The sequence below is a fragment of the Coptis chinensis genome, chromosome 4 (genome assembly GCF_015680905.1).
Source record: "Coptis chinensis isolate HL-2020 chromosome 4, ASM1568090v1, whole genome shotgun sequence".
NCBI classification, from domain to species: domain Eukaryota; kingdom Viridiplantae; phylum Streptophyta; class Magnoliopsida; order Ranunculales; family Ranunculaceae; genus Coptis; species Coptis chinensis.
Genome location: NC_141459.1, coordinates 46,851,530 through 46,862,219, shown reverse-complemented (window position 1 = coordinate 46,862,219; position 10,690 = coordinate 46,851,530). Strand labels below are relative to the sequence as shown.

The 10,690-nt window shown below is 39.4% G+C and overlaps 1 pseudogene; it reads right to left on the bottom strand.

The window, feature by feature from the left end:
- Nucleotides 1–492: 492 nt before the first annotated feature.
- LOC147503719 (small nucleolar RNA R71) lies at nucleotides 493–585 on the bottom strand (annotated as a pseudogene).
- Nucleotides 586–10,690: the final 10,105 nt, after the last annotated feature.

The following is a 10,690-nucleotide window of genomic DNA, read 5'->3' as shown; positions in this document are numbered from 1 at the left end:
AAAAACACCTAACGTAAATACACAACAACAGCAACAAACAAGTCTATCTAGTATACCACACACTACACCTCTAGCTACTATTTCACACACACCACCTGATATAATGGGGGAAGAAAGAGAGACTCCTCTCTCGGACTTCTACAAAGCCTTGAGCGATAGCCCCAAATCTTGTATCGTTCTCTAGCAGACCTAGTGGGGATTTCAGAATCCCTCCAAATATTTTAATTTGTTACCCGTTTTTCATGGTTTAGACCATGAAAAACCTTATCGGCATTACATCGTAGGATTGAACAAGTCCTAACAACATTCCACCATCCTACGGTTGGTACTGAACAAATTAAATTAAGGGTATTCCCTTTCACCTTAGCCGATAAAGGCGGTCTTGGTTAAGCGCCCAAAGCGCCTAATTACGTGTGGACTCATGGGCTAAACTTGTTCAATTTGTTTATGGAACATTTTACCCACCCCTAAAGACGGATGAGATGCTTTCCAAGATTCATTTCTTTTCGACAAAATCCTCATGAATCATTTTGAGGCTTGGAATCGTTTCACCGATCTCCTTATAGAGTGTCCACATCATAACTTAGCTTAAAGACACGTTAGTTCGTGCCTTTTCAAAGGACTTCTACACCACCATAAAGAAGTCCTTGACATAATGAATGGGGTAGTTTCTTAAGTAAAGGAGCACCGGAGGCTTATAAATTTTTAGAGGACCAAACTAAAGCGAAATAATAATTGGGGGTAGTGGACGATTACTCCTTTCGGCTAGTTCTACTAATACAGTTAAGGCCGCGGTATGTTTGAAATTAAACACGATTCCGAGCTTAAAACTCTAATCGAATCACTCACTAAAAAGGTAGAGGCCATTTCTGTACAACAAAAGCCTATCCCCGTCATGAATGTAAATTCAAACCCATGTAGTTTCTGTTGGAGTCCTGAGCATCCCGACTTAATCGCCTGTATATATAGCCTATGAACAGGCTTGTTCCATTAATAGTGAACCTAACGCCCCTTGGAGACAAAATCCCAACTCCGGTTGGAGAAATAACCAACAAGTCACACCTCAAGGGTATAATAATCAATATGTTAGGCCAACGCACAGCTTTAACCAAGCTCCACCACGACAAGGACAGGGTCAGGGTAATTTTAATAATTATAACAACCAAGTGCAACCCCTCGACAAGGTCAAGCACAAGGTCAAGGTAATTATAATAATTATAATGCTAATAGAGGTATCGTTCGGTCAATAATAATTATCAAAATCCACCCATAAATAATTCACGTGAAATAGTTCGGTCCACACCACCCGTGACTACTACACCCACACAACCGGATCGCCTTGACACCTTCATACAAGTGAGCCAAAACTTTTCCAAACCATGGCTCAATCTAACCAACAACCTTCTACAATGTTAATAATTGAACCCAACGGTTGGCTCAAGATAAAGCCCAAAACCAAAGGTGTGTTGCCAGTCACGCAATACCTAATCCTAAAACAACAAACACAGCCTTTGAGGTAACCGATAATACTAGTAATGAATATGAAAATGTAGGTGAGATAAATGCCATCACCACTCTCCTCGGCAGAGTGGTTGATAACAAGGTAACTATGCCTATGGTTACCCCACCAAGAGTCCCCTACACCTACTATTTTACTAGATACGAAATAGAAACCAAGAGCCTACCACTGTAGAGGTACCAGTTACAACACAACCTAAGAAACAGAAAGCCACGGTTAAAAATACAGGTGATACCATTGCTAAATATAGACAGAAACCACCGTTTCCACAAAAATTAGCCATGTTAACTAGGGATACAAATTACGAGGAGATTAGGGACGTTTTTCAAGAATCTAACTATAAACCTACCCTTCCTCGAAGCTATTAAAAAGCTACCACATCATGCTAAGTTTCTTAAGGAATTGTGTACTACTAGGCGTAAGACAAATATACCAAAAGACGCTTTTTAAGCGAACAATTCCCAACTTTATCGAACATAATGGAATTGTTAAGTACAAGGACCCCGGTAGATCCTATTGTACAATGCACCTTAGGAGATTCCTATCGACGACCAGCGTTATTAGACACGGGGGCTAGTGTTAACTTACTCCCATTTTATTTGTATAGACAAATAGGTCTAGACAAGATGCAACCCACTAAAATGACGCGTTGCAATTAGCCGATCGGTCTATTAAGTATCCTAAGGGTGTAGTCGAAAATGTGTTGGTAAAAGTTCGGGATTTCTACTATCCGCTGATTTTGTAGTCCTCGATCTGAAGTCGCTAACGACTTCTGTCCGATCATTTTAGGGCGCCCTTTCCGGCAACCGCCAATCCGGCTCATTAATTGCCGTGATGGTTCAATGTCCATGTCTTTTGGCCATCTTGTCTTTGAAGTCAATGTTTTAAAACAAGGACACAGCCATTCCGATCGCCTATGGATGGAGAGGCTAGCATGATCGAGAGCTTCGCCGAGATTATTTCAACAACACGTTCCTCGATAATCATATTCCCAAAATTCTTTCCTTTGGAAAGTCGGACTCCAACATTTTCATTCCTACACTAGTCGATACACATATTATTGATGAGGGCCGGGATAGATGACTTTTCAAAGATGTAGAGGACTACCATAGTAATGTGGATATGACCAATCTAGATGAGGAATTGATGAGTTTCTTCTGAGTAGGTGACAATTCACCCTATCAAGAACTAACTTGCACAACATCCACCTCGACTCCCCTCCTTCCACCCTTTCAAAGGAATCTCGAGTTTGCACTCGATCCTTTTGTTTCTCCCCGTGCTTCATAATTTTTAAATCCTCCTAGCAAACGAGATACTCGAAGGACAAACTATTTGACACCTTCATTTTTAGAATTGAGACAGTCCCTACACACACAATGAATGAGTTCGGTGCTAAAACCACATCCTCATTGTGTACAGGCTGTCTTTCTACAACTTATCCATATCCACCATATTCTCCACAACCATTCACTTTTCCACACTTATTTACTAAAACACCCACTCATTCAAAAATTAAAAAGAAGGTGCATGATAGGTTACACAATAGGGTTATCCGACTTCGTTTGGATTCCACTAGGCTGCGTCATAGGAAATCTTGGTGCTTGATTGTGTTTGGATATATTTTCTGTGATATTTATTTATGGAATGATCCACAACTGTTTCGGTTGTTGATATATGATCAACTGCATATTCATACATATGTTTTAGATAAAGTCTCGAGTATCTGACTATAAACGACTCAATTTCTGTGTTTGGTGCATTTCCTTTCACTTTAATATATTGGTGAGTGCACCATTAAGGTAACCGGGCCCTCCCTATGGAGTGTGTGGCTGTAAGTACCGGATCCTAAGTCCACGGTTCACATAGTTCACGTTTTCCACTCTTGCATGTTTTTCTCGGATTTTTGAGTCATGTTTCTCTATGGTGTGAATTATGTCTTTATTGCTTATTGTTTTTCCTTCTAAAAATAAAATAAAAAAAAATAAAAAATAAAAAATAAAAATACACATAGTAATCTAGGAAGTCTCGGGAATCTGACTTTAAAAGACCTACTGCTTAAAACAAATTTTCTAAGCTTTGTTGTAAAAAATTTGTTTGGGGGTGGGGTGTTCGTGTTTCCGTACTAAAATGTTTTATGTCCCATTAGAGTTGCTTAGGCCGTTTTATTGTATTACGATTCGGATTGACATAATCTATTAATTTAGAGTTCATTCGTTCGCATAACTTACGTCATGTACGCACTTCGAGGCGTTTTCCACTATCTCGTATGTCATCTGAAGTCGGAATAGAGTGTTTTATGGATCATTGGATAGGAAATTCTCTCCTGATCATTTCCATATCTCATTCGCAAAAATCGGACCGGTAACGAAGCGGCAATTTTGATTTGAAGTTCGCGAAAAAATCGAAAAAAAAAATCAAAAATTTCGATTTTGGGCTTGGGCCCAACCCGCGCCACCGGACGGTGGCTCTTTTACCTCCTCCGAACAGTTGCGTTTCTTCTTCCTCCATTCCGCCATTAACAAAGCTTCAAAACCCTAACAAAATAAAAATTAAAAAGAAAACCAAAATAACTCACGCCAACCATCAAACATCCAATTCAAATCTCCTCTAAAACAAAACCACACCACCTCCACCAATTTAACCCAACAAAAAACCACCGAAAAAATCAAAATTTGGTGCTGCGCCGCCACTACATCGCCACCACCATCGTTTTTTATCAGTAAGGTCTTTCCTCATTACTCCTACACCTTCTACAAACCCCAAACCGTATTCGAACTTCAAATGGCTCAACAACGCCGAATTTTACCGGAGCAAGTTTTCACTGCCGACCACTTCGCGTCGTTTTACGGTGACGAAATGGCTAGTAGAGACTGGAGTAGTTTATGGTACTCGACCGAAGCCTTCTACCATGAAGACTTGGTCCGACGGTTCTACAACACCAGAGAGTTGGAGGGGAGTAGGATTTTTGTGTTGGTAAGGAAGAAGAGGAAGGAGTTGACTCTTTGGATCGTTTATCGAGATTCTAGGCATTCCGCCTAGAATCCATCTGGATGCCACTTTACAGGAGCCCCAGTTTGACGGAGTAGAGCCTTTGATGGGCGTGACTGTCATCAATGGGAGCTACAATACAAACTCCCATTGTGTTCGCCAGACATCCCCGGGGACCACCCACCGGCTACATTTCGGTGGATTGGTCGGAATGTCCTAGGGAAGGACAAGGTCAAGTGACATCGGTCCGACCTGCCTCCACATCTTATGGGTACTCAGGGCAGAATACGATTTCTGTATCTTGGAGTTTTTGCTGAAGCATGATTAGGGGGTCGGAAAGTCTTTGGCACCTCTTCACGTGTTAATTACCAAGATCATCTTTGAAGATGAAAGCGACTCTCCGTCCGGTAGGATTTACATTACCCGCACCGTAACCCCGTATCTATAGGGAGTGTGTCCAACAACGCTGGATATTGCCAGCGGATAGGGAACGGGGATGAGATAGAGGAGGAGGATGAGGATGATTCGGAGGAGGATGAGGAGGGCGTGACTTGCTTTGATACGGATGCCTTCTAGAGGTTTGTCTCCGATGCGTAACGCATGGTGTGCTTCATAGGGGGCATCGTTCACTAAACACTATCTGTGCAGACCTCCGGACTCGATGACGACTATTATTCATCACAACCGAGATCCGCACCCAAAGAGAGGATGAGAGATGGGAACAAGGCGAGGGCTGAGATGGAAGCCCAAAGCCGGTTTAGAGTGGATATGCTTGCACGCTTCCCACCTCATCATGGACTCGCCGAGGGACTCACCACGAGGCATGGCGTCGTCGGCGCCGAAGGGCGACTGCTCTTTGCCGGACCTTCGGGAGCCCGTGAGCCACCACTAGAGTGTGCCCTCCGCCACGGTGGCGAGGTGTTTAGAAAGTGTGAGGATTGATAGTGGTTGTTGTTTTATTTATTTTTGTTGTTTTATTGTAATGTAACTTTTATTTTCGTAATTTGAATTTTGTAGTGAAAGGTACTCCGAATGAAAATTTTAATATAAGGGGTTATTTTCAGTATGTGTGGTTGTTTCATATTGATCCCACCTTCCCAACTTGTTTGGGGGTGGTTTTATCAATTCAAGCTTTATTTTTATATAACCCTAGTGTTAGAATTTATTGCGGAGTAAGGTGAAATTATGGCCGTATAGGCATATCTATGATTGAGAATCATTGTAGGATGAAATCTAAATTAAATAGGTACATTCAATCATAAAATCAACCTAAAAGATCTTTGGGTTTGAATTAGAATAAAGAAAATGAGTTGTTTCCGTTTTCGGGTTTGGAAATTTTAGGATTTCGAACCGCCGTAAATACTTTTGGCAACTTCGATCCGTTTTAGCAACTTAAAACCTATATAAACTTCATACATTCTACACTCACAACTCACACTACATCTAACTTCCATCACGCACCCCTTCACACCCGCGATTCCCCGTTTTCGTCTCCATTTTCGCAAATCTGCCTTTCGAAGCTTTCTCTACACTTCCTCGACAGAAAATTTTGCTTTCGAGGCGCGCGCATACAAGTCAAAGCGACTTCGGCGCTCAAACACTGGAATTCCAAAATACAAAGAGCGATTTCGCGCCTAGTTAGCCTTCGCGCCGACTTCCGTGGACCAGAAAAATTCCAGTTTTCCGCGAAGTTGTGCCGGTTGTTTTGAATTTGTTCGAATGTAGTTTTGAGATGACATCTCCTATAATAATATACGAACAGTCTTTCAAAGATTTGTTCCAAAGCACTACTTACGGTGCTTGGTTTCGTGGAGGTGATCACATCGTTGGTAGGAACCTCTTATGGTAAGACCCGGTGAACTTTATTCTCCAAAGACTTGCATCTTATTTTTATAATAAGCTGCATTTTCTTTGAGAGACCGGATGGAGAACAAGTGTTCTCCATCAACATTGACGATGAACCAATGGAAATTACCAGGTTCTTGCTAGCATTTGTTCTTGGACTTGCTATGCCCATTTGAGATACAAGACCCATGGTGCTATTGGATTCGATAATATGCATGTCTACACTTATGAGTTTTTGCACGAGGTATTATGGGGCGGGCATTTTCCGTATTGAGGACCAAGGGGACTATAACGCGTTGCCCTTGGTAGCTTTGTCCATGAACATAGGAACTGTTATGTTTTGGATTATGCTAAACATTTTAGGGGAATGGCGTTTTTCTTACGTGAATGATGCCACTTGCAGCGTTTTCCTTGCTTTAGCCACGGGGCCGGGTTCTATGACCTTCCCGAATTTTGATGTCTAGTTTAGCACGAGCCCATACCATGAGGCATAAGTACCTTCTTATGCTGTTCTAATTTCACGTATTATGCTATGTTTCTTTCCTGTTTTTGTACACATTTCCGGATTGGATTAGGATAGACACGGTGCGCCCCACCAATAGTATTATTCGATCTTTCCGTGCAATGACTTGGCAAGGGTGGCGGATACAACCCACCGGTTGCACCCTACACCCCATCAGACCAAGTGGCACTTAATAGGTTAGCAACCATAGATGATAAATGGCGTGAAGCCCGGCAAATTATCATAGCATGGCAGATCGCTTGAAGGAGCCTCACTTCTTTATAAAAGTAGAGGATGAAGAAGATGACGAATAACAGCGGGGAGTGGAGGTAAGTTTTAGTTTCGTTGAGTGTCCGCTTATGTCCCAAGCAATTTAATTCTGTTAACCCCATAATGGGTGGAACTCTTATAGAGTTCGTCAGTTTTATTTCCTATATTGATGCGTTCTAACCTTGTTTTGCAGATGTTTCTAAATTTCCGCTGGCGCTCAATGGTATTTTTCCTACCCTCTTTATTTAAATGCTTTGAGGACAAAGCATGCTTCTTGTTTGGGGGGGGGGGGCATAGAAACACGTGTAATTAAGACATCTGCTAGGATATAAATATGTATAATATGCATTTGTTTTCTAGTTAAAATTTCAAAAATTCAAAAATATAAATAAATAAGTTATGCTATACACTTAGGAATATTGGTATTGTTTCTTTCTCCATGCTCTTAACAATCTAGAAGTCTCACGTAGCTGTTGCATCAGAATAATTGTTAGAAACTTAGGTTAATATATAGGTAATAATCTTTACATCTATCTATAAATATATTACATGAGTATCTATGTTTGTTACTTGATAAGTTTCGAAATCTAGGCTAGAGTACTTATTCTACAAATCCTGTGAGAATATAGCCTAAAGCCTTATATGAGCGAAACATTTGAGAAATGACACAAGGGAGAAGTAAAATCCGGATAGAGATATCACACGTCCACTTGCTTGATCACTAAACCATATCCTAAGCGAGAATTTAGGCCCTTTTTGGATCGATATAGCTAGAAATTTGACCTAAGTATATTTTTAAGCTAGTAAGCCTAATCGAGCCTTTCATTAGCCCTTCCATAAACCACAATTCCTTTACCCCTGTTACAAAAACAAAACAAAAAAAAAAAAATAAATCAACCTACCCAATTTAGAATAAGTCCGAGAATAGAATGATGAGAAAAAGAAGAAGAAAAAACTGTGTAAACAAAAATTAGTTAGTTCTTTTCGGAAAATAAAGAAAAGAAGTTTCCATCCAAAGAAAAGAAAAATAAAAATAGAAATAAAATAAAAACTCCAAAAATAGAATAAAAGGGAGTCAAAAGCCAAAGAAAAGAAAAAAGAAAAATATGGCTAAGGATGGAAACAAAGTGTAGAAGCAAAAGTAAATAACAAGGTTTTCTCTAGTTACATAATATGAAGACTCTATTATCTCGGACTTGTCCTTTTGAATATCCATTTCCTTCCTTCTTAAACCATCTCCTAATCCCGTAACACCTAATAAAGACCTCTAGCTCAATTAGGAATAGGTTAGTGTGATAGTAAGTGGCAGATGTGTTTGATCGACTCGAACTTCCTGTGTGTCATTGAGATTGTAAGGTAAAGTGTGCCTTGTATTAATCGGAGTAGATAAACTTGAGTGGAAAAATCAGAGTGTTGTTTCTTGACTATTATTGTGAGAACCTACTTAGGGACGCTTATTCGAAGTTCTCGAGAAACAAACACGCTAAACATTTTTATAGTACTACTCATTGTGTATATGTTTATTGTAGATGATAGATTATTATGCATATATTAACTTAGGTTTTGACTTGGTTATTCTTCTTCAATTGCTAGAGAGATGTATAGATAGTTGAGCATGAATAAGGAAACAATAGTTTTATTTTTCTTAGTCGTTGTAGTAGAGATGAAGTTTTGTGAGTACCTTCATTGGAAAACTCTCACGAAGGGCTATAACTCGTCCACTAGGGAATTCCTAGTGGTTTAAGGCCTTGTTGCATATGGTCAATGCAATCGCACTCACTCAAATAAACGAGAGTAGTTAGAACTCTATTTTTGGTCACTTATTCTAATTTCTCATCTTTGCTTGAGGACAAGCAAAATGTTTGTTTGGGGGTGGTTTGATAAGAGCCCAAAACTGTAGTTTTAACCCCTTAATAATCATATTGTTAGACCAATTATGTGAATAATAAGTAAGAGTTAATACTGATTACGTGTTTTATGCATTTCGGGCTTCAAAGTCCATTTATGCGAGAAATGTGCGGTTTAGCGAGATAAAGGAGCAAAAGTCGTGAGAACTTCGAATGCCATATCTTTGGACTCAGACCTCGAATTGGGCCTACCTTATGTCAAAACGACCGGCTCGAAAAGGGCTTTGCAATGGTCTAAGCCTTGACCCAATCAGAGGAGCAAAAATGGACGAAAAGTCTGTTGAAGCCGAATCTAGCTGAAGAGGCCTTTTGAATTTGAAAGAATTGGGTTTTGGGCCTGATTCTCTGGCCCAAAACATGGCTCCAAGCCCATGCACGATTTTTGGATCTGGATGTATAAAAACAAAAGCTTAGCTCATTGTTAATGGTAGATTAATTAGTAGAGAATTAGGGAAGATAGGTTAGAGTAAAAAGTAGCCATTAGAATAGCTTCTAGATCTAGATTGAATTGTTTTGATTAAGTTTAGTTCCATTTAAATTATTGTATTAGATTAAACCTTTGAATTTTGCTCTTCAATTTGATTAGATCAATAAAGTAGTATTCTTTATCAATTTCGATTTTGTCATTTCCAATTCTAGATCTAATTTCAATTCCTGTCCTTATTTCATTTTAGTCATTAAATTAGATTTCATTATTGTTTTAAATTAAGTAAATTTCAATGCTTTATATTATGTTTAGTTTTAATCTAAATGGAAATGATTGCGTAATGATTCAAGGCTAAACCTCCATTTGAGGGGTTGAGAAGCCTTGATGAAAGCTTGATTCCGTTTATCGTAGAGTCGTCGTAATTTCTATTCTACGCCAGAAATAATTAGTTCACCATGAGAATGGGTTTAATTGTTCACATGCTAGTTATAAATTGGTAGAAATGCCATGTGTAATTAGGGATTAGGAATAACCAATTGTTTCGTAGCAATTCAATTCGGATTCTGACGATTAAATTCGGTAGTGGATTAAGTTGAGTTAAGGTGGAATCAATTCCCCCTCTAACTCCTTATCATAGAATCACGTAGTAATTTCATAGTCGTTTATTTAATTGACTAGTTGTATCTTGTGGGCAAGTTGCATCGTAGTCTAGTTACCTATTTCGTAAAGCTCTCATTGACTTAAGACTAATTTCTTAGACTTAGAAAACAATCCATGCTAGGGAACTAGGAGTGGAACGAACTTCCTACTCCACTTAGTGCAATTCGCATCGAGAGTAGAAGCTTTGATAAAAGAGATAAAAGATTAGTTTTAGTTTACTTACGGATTGAATTCATCGTTCATTTCGTAGGTAAACTATTCATTTTTCATTTATCAGCAGTGTTTGCTGGCTTAGGGTTTGGAACTGCTTGTCCGGGAAACACGCCTTTCTAACTCTTTTCTTGCGCCAATTGTTGAAGTGATTGTTGGATAGACGTTAAAATTTGAGATTGTTGGTTCATGTAAGCTAAGAACGTCTCGCTTGTCCTATCCGTAGTGAGTGGCGCAGGTTATGCAACAGGTACTAGTTCACGATTATTGCTGAGAAGTTGTTGATTATAAAATTTGGGATTTGGATTGGCTGGAACAAGGCTGCGGTTGGTTTGATAGTTAGCATTGGAATTATTTTGAAA